General features: G+C 39.8%; 1 pseudogene; it reads left to right on the top strand.

Annotated features, from left to right (window-relative positions):
* The window catches only part of LOC139438273 (calcineurin subunit B type 1-like), a 53,477-nt pseudogene extending 35,952 nt beyond the window's left edge, over nucleotides 1–17,525 (top strand).
* Nucleotides 17,526–19,797: the final 2,272 nt, after the last annotated feature.

The raw sequence follows: 19,797 nt of genomic DNA, 5'->3' as shown, positions 1-19,797 counted from the left end.
ATATTGAGAGAACTATAGTATGAATTAAAGGTTAGCAGCATCAGGAAAGAAGTAAAGAGAAAAGAAAGGACAATAACATGAAGAGTTCAGCTCCTACACTCTGGTTTATTGGACTTACACCACTCAGATAACATGGAGTTGAAGAAGGTCACCACCACAGCATGGAGCCAAGAATACCTACAACTGAAAGCAGGAGGATTGCATCCAGAATCCATGTGGAATCTAAGTCCCCTCTTGATATAGATGTGGAGTGGTCACAACCATTGCAAGGTCCACAGGATGGAGGAATAAAATATGGATTAGAGTGGAATTACTGATATTCGATTCATGAACTATTGTGATTAGTTATCAAAGAATATGTAACATTGGGGTGGAGAAAGTGGCCATGGTGGCTGCTGGGGGTGGGGAATGGGAGGAAGAGATGAGATGTGGAGGCATTTTAGGGACTTGGACTTATCCTGGGTGATGCTTCAGGGACAGTTACCAGACATTGTATGTCCTCCCATGGCCCACTGAATGGGACGTGGGAGAGTGTGAGCTATGATGTGGACCATTGACCATGAGGTGCAGCGGTGCTCAGAGATGTATTCACCAAATGCAATGAATGTCTCATGATGATGGAGGAGATTGTTGCTATGGGGGGAGGAGTGGAGTGAGGGGGTTGGGGGGCATATGGGGTCCTCATATTTTTTTAATGTAATATTAAAAAATAAATAAAGACATCAAAAAATAAAATAAAATAAAAAAATAAAAAGGTAATTAGATCAGAACCTTTCCCTAACCCCTTTTGGTGAGGTTATGTCATACATTTGTAATGCAGTAAGGTTCATTTGTGAGAGTCTGTAACCCATCTTGACATTCCCTGGCCCTCTAATTAGTTTTTATTTGCATATGTTAAGACTATTAAAACTAATTCCATGTGAAAAAAAGTTAATAAAAGATAGAAAACAGAGTAGAAGTGATAGAAATCAAAAGCCTGAAAAATTGGGGGCTAAACAGAGAGGTGGAATGTAAGAGCAACAACAGAAGGTAGAAGGTAGAAAGATGTAGAAAGGAAAAGAGATAGCTACTAGTAGCTGAAATCAATACACACAACAAAGAAGCCATTGAGGAAGAGGAAGCACAGCAAACGATAATCAATTAGCCGTACCTAATTGAAAAAAAACAATAGAAAGCAAGCAAGCAAAAGGACTGGGGATAAACAGGAAGGAAAGACAAGGTAACAAGGGGAAAAAAAGCAAGCCCTGAAGCAAAGACTCAATCAAACAATTAAAAAAAAAAAAGACTTTCCTTTTAAGCCCTTACTTAGGGAAAATAAGAGACCAAGGGGAGCTAATACAAGGATAAAGTCTTCCCCTGTCTCAAAGTAACAGTCAGATTTCAATATCCCAGTAGGTCACTACTCTAAGAGCATCTAGGAACCGAACCAGAGACCTTGCACATTCAAGGCTGAACCCATCCACTTAGCCAAACCATCGTTCTGGCCAACCTGTTCATCAAAATGTTCCCTTCCCAGGGCAGGATTGACTCTTTGCAACTGAATATACTGAGTAGGAATCTGTCCTTCCACATTTCTCCCTTTCTCACTTCCCTCTCACTCAGGGCAGCAGGAAGCCCATGTGAGAACACACCTCTGAAATTCAAATGGGACCCTGGTGAATCAAATTGAACCATGGAAAATAATGACTCAGTTTCCTTAAGAAAGAGCATCCACACCTTGTCAGGGACCTTAAATATGTGCAACCCTACAACGCACTTTCTACTGTGTCCCTCCCTTAGGTGTGTTGCACAGGACTAGTTAATTGCCTGGCTCCACCTTCTCCTTCTGCCATTTTTTTTTTTTGTAGGAGAGATGAAGGTTCACTTTTCTGACATTATCTTGCCCTGTCACTCCCTTATATTTTCAGTGTCACATTTATGGAATCCAAATATCTCCTTAAAAATAAAATATTTAAATTCTAAAATTTTAAAAAAGCAAAGTCACTATACAAAAACCATTTTCAGTAATTTTCTGTGTCCAGCTCTGGCATTGGGGAAGAAGATTTTTATATCCCTTTCTCTCACCAATGAGCTACTCAGGGACACCATATGAAGAGAGAGTAATTTTCTGATCTTTACCAATATTTTACCATCCTCATCTTTTTCTTCACTGGATGCTGCACTGTTATATTGGCTTCTAGATTATCAAAATAACTTTTTCAGACAGTTCCTGACCATTTAGTATATACCCTGGTAGAAATCCTGAATCCTGGAGTTTTCTATGCCACCATCTTCCCACAATCCTCCTCTTAGTAAATATTTTTAAGGCAAATTTCTACTGATTATTATCTTTATAGGATTTACAATTCTTGTTTTAAGTGTTCTCTTAAAAGAGATGAATTTGAAGGATATGCCATTGACTGAGAAATGAAACCTATACTTCTAACCCAAAGAAAATTTTGTAATGGAAGACAAAGAAAACTAATATGAAACAAGAATTTAGATCTTCTGAATCTGTATTCTCACGTGGAAAAAGAGCAATATGCAGTTTCTATGTATAATGGAACATTGAAGTTTACCATCATTATGCTTTTGAAGTTTGAATAATTCAGGAAAATAGAAATAACCATGTAAATATGCATATGTGTATGTGGCTAAATATTCTGGGACTTATAGGAATTGGCTAATGTGTTTGGGTATTGGGAAAGCTGAATTTCCAAAAAAGTGTGAGAAATGTGGTGACGGTTTTGGTTATCCATCAGAAGAAGCTGGCTGGCCGAAAAAGAGATAGAAATTCTTCTGAATTCTAAAGTCATGAGTTTTTTTTTTTTTAAGCTTTTAAAATTGTCTTTTTTTAAGGATACATAGATCACAAAAAGTGTTACATTGAAAAATAAAAGAAGTTCCCATATAACCCACATCCCAGTCCCCCAATTCCCCTCACATCATCAACTTCTTTTATCATTGTGCCATGGCTTTCCATGGATTGGGTAAGACTTCTATCATTAATGAATAAAATATCCTTTGTTCATTGTATATTTAAATATTCATAAACTCAGTTAACTGACTAATGGTTTAAATCCATGAAATACCATCACAGTACCAATCAGGCCACTACTTACTTGACCAGAGAACTGGACACAATAATCAAGCCAAGTTGACACATGAACTTAACTATCACCATTCACCCTTGTCAACTTGACACTCATAAATATCTCTTTAAACCATACTTAGTCTCTAAATAAAATTAATAGCAGGCATACTTTCCCTGATATGATTCAACATTTTTTACATTTTTATCATCTTTTTCTAAAAGATACATGGATCACAACAAATGTTATATTAAAAAATATAAGAGGTTGCCATATAACCTACACCCCACCCCACCCTCTCTTGTTCCACATCAACAATTTCTTTAATCATTGTGGCACATTCATTGCATTTGGTGAATACATTTTGAAGCACTACTGCACTGCATGAATTATAGATTACATCATAGTTTACACTCTCCCCCAGTCCATTCAGTGAATAATGGCAGATATACAATGTCCAGCCTCTGTCCCTGAATTATCATTTAGAACAACTCCAAGTGCCAAAAATGCTCCCACATTACATCTCTTCTTCACTCATCCTCCACTTTGCAACTCCTGTGGCCACCATCTTCACATCAATGATACAATTTCTTCCATCGCTAGAGTCACAATATGGACCAAGTTTTGTACAATCTGTATGAGCAGATCCACTGCCAGTCTAGTGAGAAATGACCAAAATGGGAGAGATTATGGGAAAAGGACTTAAAAAATAGAAATGTGGAAGCTGAAGGCTGCAGAGACCCTCTCCCTCTCTTGCCCAGTCACCTCACCAACCCCAGCCCCATGGTGATGCCTCCCCTCACCCACCCACACCCACCCTCATCCACAGGCATCCTGAGGGTGGCAGCCACCCCAGGCAAGTGCAATTGGTCCCTTGCTTGCTGCACCAGCCTGTCTGAGCACCCACACTCTTCCCCAAAAGAATGAGCTGCAGGACCTGCTGAGCAAAATGGGAAATGGGGCAAGTAGTGTAAGGGTAAGGACACATTGGGAAAATAGGAATAGAACTACATTAAAAAATGAGAATTGCAAGTACCTTCAGATAAATAAATAACTTAGGGCTCCTCCCAAGAAGAGTGCCAATAAATAAGTTAGTGCTGCTCCCAAGAAGAGTGCCAATAAATAACTTAGGGCTGCTTCCAAGAAAAGTGCCAATAAATAACATGGGGATGCTTACAAGAAAGGGCTTTTAAAAAAGAAAAAATAGATATGCTATCTTCAGCTAACTGCAGTGTTCCACTTCTGTGCCTGCTTGCTTGCTCATTTACTAGTAGACAGCCCCTTCCTAAAAAGCGATAAAACCACCCCTTCCCTTAGACTCAGGGCTGCTCTGTCTTCTGTGTAGGATGAGGCAGTTGCTGTGTGGCTAATAAAGCTCTCAATTGGAACTTTATTCAAAGTCTGAGTCTGGTCAATATCACTGGACTGTAACATTTGGAAGACCCAGCGAGATTGATTGATGAGATCCGCCACTCCAGCAGGGTTGATCTCAGATTCAGGGAGATGGGTATGTTCTGGTGATGGACTGGTGGTCTAGGGGAAGGCCTCAGAGAGACGTTTCTCTGCCCTGGACACCGCCTAGCCCTGGAACTTGTCTCCACCTAAATTCTATGTGGAGAGTGTCCGGAGTTCCAGAACCCAGGATCAGCAAACAGGACATCCCTAGATGAGTCTGTTTTCCAGAAACCTCTGCAGAGTCTGTGGACTGTAAGGAAGTGGATCTGCTGGATGCAGCAAATGGATCCCACCTACCAGTCAGAGTGAGACATCACTCCTGACCTTGGTTCAGGTTGTCTGGTTTGTCTCTTCATCTGTCTTGTTTGTCTTTTTGTATTTCTGTTCTGTGTAATTTGTGAAAAATTTTGTGTCAATTGTAAACTGTATGTTTCTGCTAATGTGTTGTAATTGATTTATGTTTGTCTGTTTGTTCAATGTCAGTGTGTATTTTGATACCTCCAGATGGTGATATAAATTAATAAAGATTTTTTAAAAGAGCTCTATTCAAATGGCCAAATATTAAATAAGAGCTTGTATTAATACATAAGTTTGAAAGTTAATAAGATATCTACAATGATAAAAATTGTAAGTCTTGATTAACAAAATTACTATAAATCTTTTTTAAAAAAGTTTTTGCCTAGATTGAAATGAATATTTTTCTTCACAGGATAAAATGAAGAATGTAAATCTTAAATGAATATTAAAGAAAGTTAGAAGTTTGTGGGAATGCTGACTGAAATTTAATAAGTTTTTCTAAAAAGTGTGTTTTGTGCTAAAATAGGATGGCTATTTTTTATAAACTCTTGGAACTCAAATACATGTGGCAAGTTGTAGAAGGTATTGTGGTAACTTTAAGTAAGGGAATGTGTTCTGTGAAGGTAAAATTTGTCTTATAATTATAAATAATTATAAAAAGTTTAATGAAACATTGTTTAAATTAAGGTATTTAAATGGCTAATTCCAAAAAAGTCTTTATTAAACAAAACCTGAATTGACAATACTACTAATAAAAGGTAATTTTATAACAGGAAAATTTGTTGGTGGCCAGCCTCCCATGCCAACTTGCTTCTAAAAGACTGTTGCTGGTATTACATGCTACTAAGTATTTAAAGTGAAGAAAAGTTCATTATTTTAACAAGATTGTTTTGTGTTGATGACAATTATATGTTGTAAAAAGTTTACCTGGTAACTTAGTATGTGGGCTATATGGAATGTGTTTTTATTGTTAAGGAAACAGGAGATGATTTTGTCCTGAAATAAAATAATTGACTATTGGAAAAAGTAGAGTATAGGATGAAACCTGAGTGAATGCTAAACCTGCAGAAGATTAATGGACAAAGAATTTTTACAGTTAAAGTTAAATAAAATTTAATGGGTCTATCTATAAAATTTTACAAGCTTTGGTGTCGGGTAGTATGTTGATGCAAAGTTGAAAATTTTTGTTCTTTCTCAAAGCCTCTCACCATTAATCTGTTTTAGTAAAAGTTCTTATCCTCAGTCAGTATACAAAGAGAGTCTGTCTTATGTTTCTTGTGCTTATCGCTTCCTCGGTGTTCCAAGAAGGAAAGCTTTATCTCTTAAAAGAACATAACGTTCAAAACTGCTTTCTCAAGACCTAATCCTGAACAGTAGCCTTTTATTCCAAACTAATTATGAAATTTGTTCTTTTACCTTGAAAGAAAAATTAAAGTAATAATTAAGTTCATTTAATATGTTATAAGCTAAATAAAAGTGTTTTACAGTGTTATAAAATTAACAACTTTTTCTTCCCTTAAACCCTCTATTAAATAAAGTCGTATGGATAAAAGGTTTCTATGAATGCTTAAAAGTGTATAAAGTTACCAATATTTCAGCATAATATTAAAGAAAAGTACAATATGGTTAATTATAGCTTTAATTATTATAAAAGAGTATATGTCACAAAAACAACCCCTTACCATAGATTAAAGTAACAACACTAGTATGCAGCAATCCCAAATACTGCTAGTTTGTTGCAAAAAGTTAAAGTCCAGTTACATGGCTATCACTTTGTTTTAAAACTTCCTAAGACTTTCTTTAATGTCTTCTTAGACAAATCAAGCCAGCTGCATTCCTTTATCTGTAAGAACCCAACAATAAACTTTTGCAGTGCTTTTCAAGTCTATGTGCATAGCCCAACCATCCTGTACAGTATTTACTGATAGTAATAGTAATGGAAAAGCAGCATACATTACTTTTCAAAAAGAACAGGTTTGGCCAACTCCTTATTCATCTGCTCAATGCACAGAGCTTTGAGCCATCATTAAAGTTTTACAAATGTTTTAAGAGTCCTTGAATATTGTCTCTGATTCTGAATATGTATGCCTTACTGATAAGCACACCACTGCCCTTTTCTCCGAAAACCCCCGTGCTCAAATTCTTCTAGAAATCTTCCACGGGACCTTTGACTGCCATTACCCCCCCCCCACAAGTTGCTCCAGGGCCTCACAAAGCTCCCCCTTTCCCCATTATACCACCCTTTCCCTGGCTCCAAGCCTCTCTCCAACTCCACTACTGTCTTCACGGACTCCTCTAAGACCAAGTTTGCTTATATTGCCTACTCTCCCAGCCGTGACTTGCCAACCGTTTACTGCCAAACCCATCCCAGATCGGTTCAGGTGGGCGAGCTACTAGCCATCCTCACTGCCTTCCAACACGATGGCAATGAGCCCGTCAACATCTTCACTGATAGTACGCCCTGCAATTTTGTTCAGTTATTGCCTACGCTGTTTTCTTTCCACGTGACACGCCCATTGATCAAGCACTCCATGCCTTGCAGCGAGAGCTCAAGCTCTGCACACAGCCATAGTACATTTCTCATATTCGCAGCCATTCAGGGCTGCCTGGGCCTCTAGCCACGGGTAATTCTGCTGCCGACCAAACCGTCTCCACCCATACAATAGCCACTGTCGGAGACTTGGTCAATCAAGCCAAACTTCTCCATTCTAAGTTCCACTTTTCAGCGGCCTCACTTCAACGTCTTTTGTCAGGCCTCCCCAAGGAAACTTGCAAGCATTTGGTGCGCGCCTGTAAAACATGCGCCCCCTTCTTGCCGCTTGGACCGTTGCAGCCACAAGGGGTCAACCCCCGCGGCCTCAAGCCAAACTCCCGATGGCAAATAGACGTCACCCATGTGCCATCATTTGAGCGCCTCAAGTATGTCCATGTCACAGTCGACACCTTTTCTCACCTTTGCTATGTTGTCCCCTTACCGGGAGAAACAGCCAAGCATTGCATTAAAGCATTGCGGCAAGCCATCTTATTCATGGGGGTTCCTTGGGATGTTAAAACCAATAATAGGCCTGAGTATCGCAGCTCCTCATTCACTGCATTTCTCCAGCTCTACAACATTACTCACCACTTCGGCATTCCATACAACCCCCAGGGGCAGGCTATAGTAGAATGCATCCACCGCCAACTCAAAGTGCAAATTCAATAAGAGAAGAATCTACGCCCACATAGTCAACCAGGCGACATTATCACTGCCTGCCTCATTCACATAAACCTCCTCTCCTTTGATAAAAATGGTCTTTCCCCCCTCCATAAGCATTGGGGCCCCTCCTATGCACCAACAGTTGCCCCGATGGTGTTTTGGAAGGACCCAGAAACAAACAATTGGCAGGGACCCAGTCCCCTTCTCACCCAAGGCAGAGGGTTTGCTTGTGTCTTTCCAGAAAATGCCTCCCAGCCGCTCTGGATCCCTGAAAAAAACGTCAAACCCACCACCGGCCAGCAGCAGGTTCCAACGACGGATGATGAGAGCACTCGCCCATCAGATGGAGAGGCTAAATATGGCCACAGATCTAGCTCATGACACCCTCCTCCTTGGACAGCTAGTACAGCTTGCTGTCCGTGCCTTAGCTTCAAACAAAAAACCTAAAAATCTACACTCTCTCCTGCTTTTCATGTTAGCTCTGCTCCCCTCCACTACAGACCAGGCTAGTATAAGCCATCGGCCCTTTAACTGGATACTCTCTCTTTGGCAGCAGGAAAAGCTCCTCACTAATAACATTACTGCGGGTGCTCCCTCCTTCACAGTGCACATATGTAATCTTGCCAACCTTCCTGTCATCAGTTCCCTCATAGATGTTACACACAAGACTCACCGGTGTTGGTACAGCTCACTTACAGGCCTTAACGGTCCCTATAATCATGAAGTCTCAGGCTTCTATATTTGTCCTTCCACGGCCAGAGGCTGCCATGACCCAGCGCACTATTACTGCCCCTCCTGGGGGTGCAAAACCATGGCCCACGGATGGTCGGGAGCTCCCAATAGAGACCCCTATCTCTCCTTTTCTTTTAAAGATAAAAGTCACTGGGGCAGCATCACACTCACTGTCAAAAACCCTAAAAATGCAGGCTGGCTACAGGGCTGCACCTGGGGAGCCTGACTTTACATGAGCAACTATGATTACGGTGCCTTTTTCATTATAAAGAAAAATTCAATCCGCACACAATCCACCGCCGTGGGCCCAAATCAAGTTCTCAATCCTCCCCACACACGGCCTCCCCCTCCTCCCTCTGTTTCTCCTTCTCCTCCCGCTACCACCTTAAATCCTTCCATCGCTATGTATCCTCCCCACCGCCAAACCCTGCCACCCCCCAACCCTCTTGTAACCCTCCTCAATGCATCATTTATCTCCTTAAACTTATCCCAGCCCAACCTTACACAACGTTGCTGGCTCTGCTTCTCCGCCGAGGCCCCCTTCTATGAAGCCATAGCTACCAACGGCGCCTATCGCGCCTCCCCAGACTCCACTGGTACCTCTTGCAATTGGAACCAAACAAAAAGAGGACTCACCCTCCGATCAGTTTCCCAGACTGGACTCTGTATAATAACAACCGGCGGCAAAGTTTTCCCCTCCATGCAGTCCCTCTGCAGCCTAACTCACACCCCTAATGCAGCCGCTAAGTTCCTAATTCCCCTTAATAATACCAAATGGCTATGTTCTTCCTCCGGCCTCACTCCATGTCTCAATGTTCAAACCCTTAACTCCACCAGCGACACCTGTGTGCTCATACTCATTGCCGCCCGAGTTCTCTTTTATACTGATAACCAATTCTTTGACTCCTGGCAGCACTTCAGCTCCCTGCAGCATGAGCAGAAACAGGAAGTCTTCACCGCCATCACAATTGCCACCCTTCTAGGTCTTGCCGGCGCAGCCACTGGAGCTGCAGCTCTCAGCCTCCAAGATAATTCCTTTTCAACCCTTAGGCAAGCTGTCGATGCAGACATCGCCCGCCTTGAGACTTCCATGGCCCACCTTGAAACATCTCTCAACTCCCTGTCTGAGGTCGTTCTCCAAAACTACAGGGGCCTAGACCTCCTCCTCCTAAAAGAGAGGGGCTCTGCGCAGCATTAAGAGAAAAATGCTGCTTCTATGCTAACCACTCTGGCCTCATTCGAGATAACCTCGCACAAGTTAGGGAGGGCCTCCACAAGAGAAAGCAGGAACGTGAAGCCAGATGGTCTTTCTCTTGGGGGCTGCCCAATGGAATCCTTTCTTACTTTCTCCCCTTTCTAGGCCTGCTCCTCACCCTTGTCCTCCTATTAGCCCTAGGACCCTGGATCATCAGGCGAATTGTCCGGCTTGTCAAAAATCAAGTTAACTCTGTCCTTAGTAAGCACATCCAGGTCCGGTACCAGCGAATCTGCACCACCGACGAAGATGCACCAGGAGTCTCCATTAATTGCCGTCCTCCCCAAATGGCCAGCCGCCTCTCAACGCACCCAAGCCCCAGCTCCCCTGCCCCTACCCCTTCTCACCGCCCATTCTAACCCCTTACCCTTACCCTTTCCCCTCCCCCGTCCTGTTTATCTAAGGCCGCCAACATTCCATCCAGGCGCTGGACTGGTTAGCCAATGACGGGCAACAGGATCGGCCCACCAGTCAACCTAAGGCAGGGACACGGCCTTTTGCTGCCGCGCTTCCCCATGACGGGTAAGACTGGCCACCTGTGTGGCACGGGCATTGCCCGGCTGGGCGCAATCCCGACCTAAGACAGGCACAGTCCCCCTCCCTCCTCAAATCAAGCTTTTCGGAGGAGCTTAATAAAAACAAAGGGGGAAATGTGGGAGGAAGGGCGCCCGGCTTGCCACAGTAGCAAACGGTGTGGCAAGAAGTGATACCGCCTCTGCCCACTGGGCCTAGATAAGGTGACCACGCCTGACTAGGCCTTTGCTGCTAACGGCTGGCCGGCGCTGCCCTCCCCCTTTTTATCTCCTGCCTAGCCCAACATCTGGCCAGCTCTCACTCCCCCTTTCCCCTCCCCTATTCCAAACCTCTCAGCCAGCCCTCTGCCTAGCAACCGCTTACAATCACCTATCAGGAAGCAGTACCCGCCCGCACCTATCAAATCCCTCCACGCAGTCCCTAACCCGATAAAGCTATGTCCCCTTCCACAATAAACCGGACTTGCGCACAGACCTGGTCTCCGCGGCTTTCTTCCTCCCCTTGCCGTGCGTCCTCCACTCCTGAGAGCCCCTCTGATGCTGTCTGCCATAGCATCAGATGCCACTGCAGTCTAGTCTGACCCCTCCAAACCCCCCCATCAGCATCGGGGTGCAAGCCACCCCAGCCACAATCAACATACAAAGAAAGTCTGTTTTATCAAAATAGCTTCTTTTGCTTTAACCTCATCATTTCCTCAGTGTTTGAAAAAGAAAGGGTCTTATCTCTTTTAAAAGAACATAATGTTCTAGAAATCAAATCCTGAAAAGTAGCTATATATTTCAAACTAACTGCAAGAGATTTGTTCTTTTACCTTAAAAGAAAAATTAAGTAGTTAAGTTCATTTAATATGTTATAAGTTGAATGAAAGGTGTTTGAAAGTGTTATAAAATTAACAGGTTTAAAAAATTAATAAAAACTGTAACTGAATTAAAATCATTTATAAATGCATTTATATTATAAAACAGTGGAAAGATAATAACTGAAATTATAACTGAGTAAATTTAACCTGAAACTATTATTGTAAATATAAACTCTAAACTAACCTTTCTTTCATTTATGGTTGCTTCAAGCCTATTTCATGATAGCTTCTGCCCCCACAGTCCAGAAATTGCTGGAACATCCCTGTTTCCTGACCTGGTATTAGTAACCCTGCTTTCTCTCATGAATCCAAGGGTAAACTAAGTTGTTGCCCAGTGGAATTCTTAGCCCTTGGGTTTAAATGGTCACTGGAGTTTTATTATCTCCAAGGACTGGGGGAAAAAAAGGAAATCTCCTGCCTTACTATCAGTGTGCCAAAGAATGGCAATTCATGAGAGAAACCAGTCTGTCTCCCTGAGGCTTTAAAATGCCTAAGTAAATATACATAAAATTAATCTTGTTGCTTATCTGAAATTCTGCCTAATTCAAAGTAAAATATAAAGTTCTGAAACAAAAAAATGGTGCTAAAGCATTGAGAACATTTTAGTTACAATCCATTAGTAGGGAAATGGACTTGGCCCAGTGGTTAGGGCATCTGTCTACCACATGGGAGGTCCGCGGTTCAAACCCCTGGCCTCCTTGACCCATGTGGCCATGCGCAGTGCTGATGTGCACAAGGAGTGCCACACCACACAGGGGTGTCCCCCGTGGAGGTGTCCCCCATGGAGGGGAGCCCCATGCGCAAGGAGTGCACCCGTAAGGAGAGCTGCCCAGGAATGGTGCCGCCCACACTTCCTGTGCCGCTGATGACAACAGAAGCGGACAAAGAAACAAGATGCAGCAAACAGACACAGAGAACAGACAACCGGGGGAGGGAGGGGAATTAAATAAATAAAAAATCTTTTTTAAAAATCCATTAGTAAAAAAAACAAAAACAAAATTCTTGGGCAAAACTGCACAGTCATAGTGAAAATTTTAAAATTTTCAGGAATGTTTAAAATGTTTTGCAGTCACACTTATTTCATTAAAAATTGGAAGTTTTAAGTAACTAAAGTTATGTTTCTGTGTCAAACTATTCATGTCTGCCTATTTGCTCAAATTGTTGAGGTTAAATAGGCAGTGTTATAAGTAATAAATATTTCTGGAACTCAAATTAGGCTGAACAGTATATAAAATAATGCAAATTATAAGTAACATCAATGAGTTGTGTTTCTGTGTCTAACTCTATTTGTGTCTGCTCATTTGCTCAGTGTATGTCATCATATATCAGGATGATAGTATCAAATTAACAAGTGAGAATTCTTAAAAGAGCTCTATTCAAATTGTTCAAAATTAAATATGCAGTTATATATATGAGTAAATATTCTTAGAGCCCAAATTAAACTAAGCAGGATAAAAAAAAGTCTTATAAAAATCTAATTAAAAGAACTACTGAAAAAGAGCCTCCTTTCTGCAAGAGTTTTAAGGGCATGATCAGGTGTAGCAGATTAAACCTATCTACTAGCCTGGGGAATTAAAAATCAGTCTGCCCTGTAATTTCCCAGTTTAAACCTTTTAACAGCCATAAAATAAGAGTAATTAATAGTTCTGCTAACAAATTTCAGTAAGCAAATATTGGAGATTTGAACCCAAAGGGTATTGGGAATGAAAAAAAAGAGAAAAGGGGGGAGGAAACAACAACAACAAAAAAGAACTAATGAGCTAGGATCAGGGGGCCTGTGCGTAATGACTCCTCAGACAACTTTATTTTCTACATGTGGCATTATATATACTCAAATTATTGAGATAACAAACACTGTAACTACACATTAATGACACTCATAAATTAAAGAACTTATCTCAAAGTACAAAGATTCAGTATTCCTTTCAAATTACAAAGTGTGTTTACTCATGTTTCTCCCTGCCCCAGACAGCTCTATCCTGTTAACTTAAAGGCTTAATTGCTGCATTCCTATGTTAAAAGCATAGCCATGAAAACAACACATCTCCCTTTGTGAGACCAACATGCCTCAGTTTCCAACTAGTAAAAAAGTCCATAAAAACTATGGAAAAATCTTTCCAGGAATATGATTAAACAAATTAAATAGTTGTATAATGTGTTTTAAAACCTGGTAGTCTGTATGCTTTTGAAAATTATTCATTTTCATAACTTAAACAAAGAAAAGAAGTTTTAGTTTTAGTAAAGAAAAAAAAGAACATTCCTTGCATAAACTATAGTAATTTCAATTTTGTTTAGCTTCGGTATAATCTCCCTCAGTTTATGAAGTGCTCATTAAATAAATTGGCATTGTATGTACAGGGTCTTTTGAGTAATAAAAATTACAAGTTTACATTGATAAATTAAACTAAAAAAAGATTGTGATGTACACTCTTAAATAAAGTGAATTTCTTTGGTTAGTAATTGTAATTTAATAAGTTTGTTAAAACATAAAGTAACTGGTCAGTGTGGTTATAGTCAATTATAAAAATTTGTAGAGAATCTTCTGGGCTAAAATTGTTTAAATAGTTCTAGTTCTAAAAGTCATTGTTAACTAAAACTTAAATTTATATTAGTTGCAAATAATAACTTCGTGGTAATAAAACCTGTCTGAAGGCCACCACAAGGTGCATATTTAAATAAATGGAAAAAAAATTATCTTGATTCTATTGAGAATCTTCTGTTTTCATTTTAACAATGAAAAATAGCTTTTTCCCTCTATTACTAAAGTAAAATACCTACTATTACCTTCATTGTAAAATTGTATTAGTAAACAGTCATTTGTTATATGATGTGTGGCATTAAAGTGTTTAAAATATATATAAAAACAAAGAACAAACTTTAAAATTGTCAAGCTCTCTTGTGCATTCAAACCATGCCTTGAGTACATTGCAGGTTGCCTTTCCATGTGAGTTATTTGCTAAGCTGGTCACTGACTCCTCAATTAGAAATATTTGCTAATCAGCCTCTGGTTCTCCTCCTGAAGTTGATGGAAACTATGTTGCAGCTTCAAGCTCCTGCAGCAGCCAATGATGACTCAGTACAGCCAAGTGTACAATGGATATCGCCTCCAGACTGGTACTGTTCCATAGTGCCAGAGAGCACTATGCACCAGCCTAGTAGAATACTGGAAACTCTTTCTAGAATCAACGATGCTGCAACTTGCTCGCTGTGTGAAAAACATTCTAAGTGGAGCCATGATGCCAGGATATGGTAAATAAAAGTTAAACACAATTGGCATTATGGCCTGCTCCCATGGAAAGATAACATATAAAGTATTACAAACCTAAAACTTAAAACTATTAATTGCAACTCAAAATCCTTATGCATTAAATAATATATTAATATTAAAGTGCTGTACTTTTACCCTATACTAAATATATACCTAATAATTATAACATTATCTTTTCTATTCAGGATCAGGTACAAAAGTTTATTAAACATGTTAAATTCCTGGTAACTTTATTTTCTAAATAATTAATAAACATTTCTATAAAATAAGGCTGTGGTCTTAGCCAGGCTTAGCCAACTTACTATTCTACTGTACTCTACTGTGTAGCAAAACTGAGGCTTGCTTGCTAATAATGGGTCATCTATTAAACAGTCAAAATTACCAGAAATTGTCCTATTAAAACCAAAATGTAAAAACTTTATTCTGTAGTTCTGATCCACTCCCACAGCCAAAAATCTAAGAAAATTTTCTTAGTGCACTAATCCTGAATGAAACCACCTGTCCAAAAAATGCCAGTTTGCCAGGAGCATCTAACAGAACACATGAGTGCCAATTATTAAACAGCCTGAAATGCATCTTCAAAACAAAGCTAAGTATCTATTTCAATTTCTCTCTAAAAATACCTTAGAGAAAAAAAAAAATATATATATATATACTGTTCCCACCAGCTTTCAAAAAAGGGGTGCCATCTTTATAAGCACCTAACCTTTTTTACCTCTGTAATCCAAAGTCCTCTTTTAAAAATGGGTATTCCAAAATTTTAATTAAGTTTATTTCTTTCAGAATGAGTATCTCATTAACCATGTAAAAACGTCATCCAGCTTCATACAGAATGCCAGATCCAACTTCCTCCAGTTGACATAAGAGTTTTACACATTATTAAGCAATAACTACAGCCCATAGCCAGCAGGCACCAGTTACAGAAAAGAGATTATCACCCTTCAGCACCCCTTTAAGATTAAAGGTGTAAACTCTTTAAAAGTAGAACAAAATTAATAAATAAATCTGGAGACTAACTGAAAATCCATAAGCACCAGTGGTTCCAGGATAACTGCAGGAGCCCCCCTCCCCACCCCCCTACCCAGGATTCTGCTGTCCAGAATAAAAACCTCTGAACTTCTGCTGACTCCTGTAAACACCGTGTAACTATAAACCAGACAAATTTGGACAAATTCTGGGTGTTGGTTGCCCCTCCAGGAACTTGGTTTGCCTGCATCTCAGGTCTAATCCCTTGTATTCTCCCTGACTCCAATGACCTCTGTGTCCTAATAAATATAATCCCCCAGTTTATGACTATTTGGAGCCTAGAGGCAGGGAACTCTTCATCCTGCTAGGAATACCAGAACCATGTCACCAAATATATGAGAACCCCCTTTCTTGTTCCACGGCTAGTAAGTCTAAAAGTAGTGAGTTCTGCCATGATAAGATCAGCAACCCTAGTAAAAAACAAACAAACAAACAATAATTTAAATGCTCTGCCCTCCTTAGTTACCCAAAACATTAAAAACCTTAAATATCAAATAAGCCTTCTGAAACAGGCCTTAAACTCTCTCGCAAAGTAATTCTCCAGAATAAGCAAAGATTAAATTTATTGTTCCTCCAGCAGGGAAGCCTGTGTATAGCCCTAAACAAAACCTGCTGTTTTTATACTAATCATTCAGGAGTTATTTAAAAAAGCCTAGTTTGCAGGTGATTGGAAGAGCATAACAAAGCCCAGAAAATGCCTGCCAACCAGTATCACAGCCTTTTTAACTGGTCCCCTTGGCTCACAACCCTCATCACTGCTTTAGCAGGACCCCTGTTTGTCCTTGTACTGCTTACCTGTTACCCAAATATAATCAGTAATTTGAAAAATTAGTATAAGAAAATTCCAAACCATTAAACTTATAGTTTTAAATGCCCCCTACCAGTTAATGCCTACCCACAAAGAAATTCAAAAATTTGAATTACCATAAAGGAAAGGGAGAGATGTAAGGGTAAGGCCACATTGGGAAAATCAGAATACAACTACATTAAAAAGTAAGAATTGCAAATGCCTTCAGATAAATAAATAACTTAGGGCTGCTCCCAAGAAGAGTGCCAATAAATAACATGGGGCTGCTTACAAGAAAGGGCTTTTAAAAGAGAAAAAATAGATAAGCTATCTTCAGCTAACCACAGAGTTCCACTTCCATGCCTGCTTGCTTGCTCATTTACTAGTAGACCCCCCCCTTCCTAAAAACTATAATACTACCCCTTCCCTTAGACTCGGGGCTGCTCTCTCCTCTGCATAGGATGAGGCAGTTGCCATGTGGCTAATAAAGCTCTCGATTGGAACTTTATTCAAAGTCTGAGTCTGGTCAATATTGCTGGTCTGTAACAGTAGTCCATTGGATATGTGCTAACACTTTGATGCTGATGAACTTGAAAGGCTAGAAAACAGATTTAAGAACATTGATTTTGACAATTCTGTTTCTTTGAGTGTGGAAGAGTTCATGTCTCTGCCAGAGTTACAACAGAATCCTTTAGTGCAGCAAGTAATAGAAATATTCAACACCGATGGGAATGGAGAAGTAGACTTTAAAGAATTCATTGAGGGAAACTTTCAATTCAGTGTCAAAGCAGATAAGGAACAAAAGTCAAGGTTTGCATTCTGTATCTATGACATGGATAAAGATGGCTATACTCCCAACCGAGAACTCTTCCACGTGCTGAAGGTGAGAGTGGGGAACAATATGAAAGATACACAGTTAAAGCAAATTGTAGACAAAACCATAATAAATGCAAAAAAGAATGGAGATGGAAGAATATCCTTTCAAGAATTCTGTGCCATTGTGGGTGACCTAGATATCCATCAAAATGTGGTGGTAGATGTGTGACTTTTTAAAAAGAGTACTACCAAACACTTTTGCTTTCTTTTCCATCTCTGAAGATCTGCTCGAGATGTCCAGCAATGCTCTTGTGTGTATTTAAAGGAAGAATGATAATAACTTAATAAATTTGTGTGATATAAAAAATGGATGAAATGGATGAACACAGAGAGAGGGGCTGCAGAGATAGAGAGCAGAAACTCTAAAAAGAAGTTCAAATAATTAAAGCAATGAGAGCCAGAGAAGCCTAATGCCCAGATTTGGACATTTGCAGGACCTCAGAAGAGTAGGCTTATAAGTTAATAAATTCCCATTGGAAAACACAAATATATTTCTCATATATTGCCTTGGCAGTCTTCAAAATCTAAATCAGTTTGGGAAGAAAATAATAAGATTTGAATTTATGTACATATGCAAACTCTCAAAACATTTTTTTAAAAAGTAGCATAGCCATATTAGTCCTTTTTTTCTGCTACTGTTCATGTGGACATGGCTTGTATATATAATTACCTTCTCCCACTACTGATTCCATATTTGTCTTATGCTCAGCAAGCACCTCCTGGTGATTAGCTTCATGGGACAACACAAACCATCATTGCTATAGGGTCTGGTTCATTAGTTTTCCTACCTATGTTGTGTGGGGTATTAGCCAGGAATCTCTAGGGAAACAAAACCAAAAGGAAATGCCTGTAAATAGTATAATTTTTATAAAATTGACTCATGCAACTGTGGGCAGGCTGCAAGTCAGGGACTCTGATGAAGGTCCTGGATGAGTTTCCCTTGATGAGTCTGAAGTAGAGACAACAATTCTTTCTCTGAGAACTGAACTCACTTCTCCTATTAAGGCCTTCATCTGATTGGATAAGACATCAGCCTTTGCTGACAGCAACCTCCTCATTTGATTGTAGATGTAACCAGCCATCTAAGCAATCAACTCACTGATCATTTAAGTCCATGGAATATCCTTGTATTAATATGGACCATTGTCTATGAGGTGCAGAGGTACCCAAAGATGTACTTACCAAATCCAATGGATGTGTCATGATGATGGGAACGAGTGTTGTTGGGGGGGGAGAGGGGGGGTGGGGGGGTGGGGTTGAATGGGACCTCACATATATATATATTTTTAATGTAATATTATTACAAAGTCAATAAAAAAAAAAGAATAAGCTCTCACATGGGAAAAAAATATATTGTAATTAGCCCAGTATTTGCTTGAACAACTAACTGGACACCATTAACAGGCCAAGTTGATACATTAGCCTACACAGTCCACCACTTGTCAACTTGGCTGCCATACGTATCATCTCAAAACATATTTAACACCTAAATAAAAATAACAGTGACATATTCTTTTCCTCCTAACAATACTCAATTGCCCTGCATACAAACGGAAACACACTAACCCCCTCTGCCCCACTCCCCAGATTACTGTGTAAGTTCTTTGGTGAAACTCACTCATAAAATTGGCATCTTTAAATACTATGACATAAAACTAAAACAACTTATATGGTAAGGGGAAAGATAGGGAAGAGAACAAGATATTCATTTTATATACAAATATAAACATATTCATAACAAAACAAGGAAGAAACATTCATTACTATTACAACCCTTGTTTCTATAACTGGTCATATGGTCTTAGTTCATATTTATCATTACCTTCTTCCACTACTCATTCTATGTTCCCTTTACCATCAGCAAGCACCCCAGAATACTGTGGTTCTTTGCCTGGTGGAAAAACCCAAATTTCCATTCCTGATTTTTCTTCCATTCCTGATTAGTCCTGCCTGGATTATGTTTCATAGTTTTCCATTGTTTTTCATCAAATTACCTAGATGTCCTAGGGAATCTTCTGTATTTCAGGCAAACTCTGCTTTACCTCTATGGGTAATTGCACTCCTGTTTCCCCTTGATAGTTAGGATGAATCATCCCAGCCAGTACAATAACTCCTTTCCTGTTAATTCAGAGCCTAAATTTGACATGTAGCAGTCTTAATTTCCAGTTGAAAGCAATTGTGTTCCCTGGTGAAAGTGCTCATCCTTTTGGAATTAATAATTGTAAACCAGAAGAGTTTAACCTTCAGGCACAAGTAGCATAAATCTTTTGGCAAATCACTAGAAGTAATAGTGAGAGGTACCACTCCCATTTCCACCCATTGAATGCTGGCCATGGGAGAAATAGCACCATGGAGTCAATGCTGATTTAGAGCATATAGAGCCTCATGGACAACATTGTCCCAGCCCTTAAAAGTATTGCCACCTAGTTGGCACCATAATA

This window comes from Dasypus novemcinctus, chromosome Y, assembly GCF_030445035.2.
Source record: "Dasypus novemcinctus isolate mDasNov1 chromosome Y, mDasNov1.1.hap2, whole genome shotgun sequence".
NCBI lineage: Eukaryota > Metazoa > Chordata > Mammalia > Cingulata > Dasypodidae > Dasypus > Dasypus novemcinctus.
The sequence above is the reverse complement of the archived record's forward strand: the minus strand, read 5'-3'. Positions and strand labels throughout refer to the sequence as shown.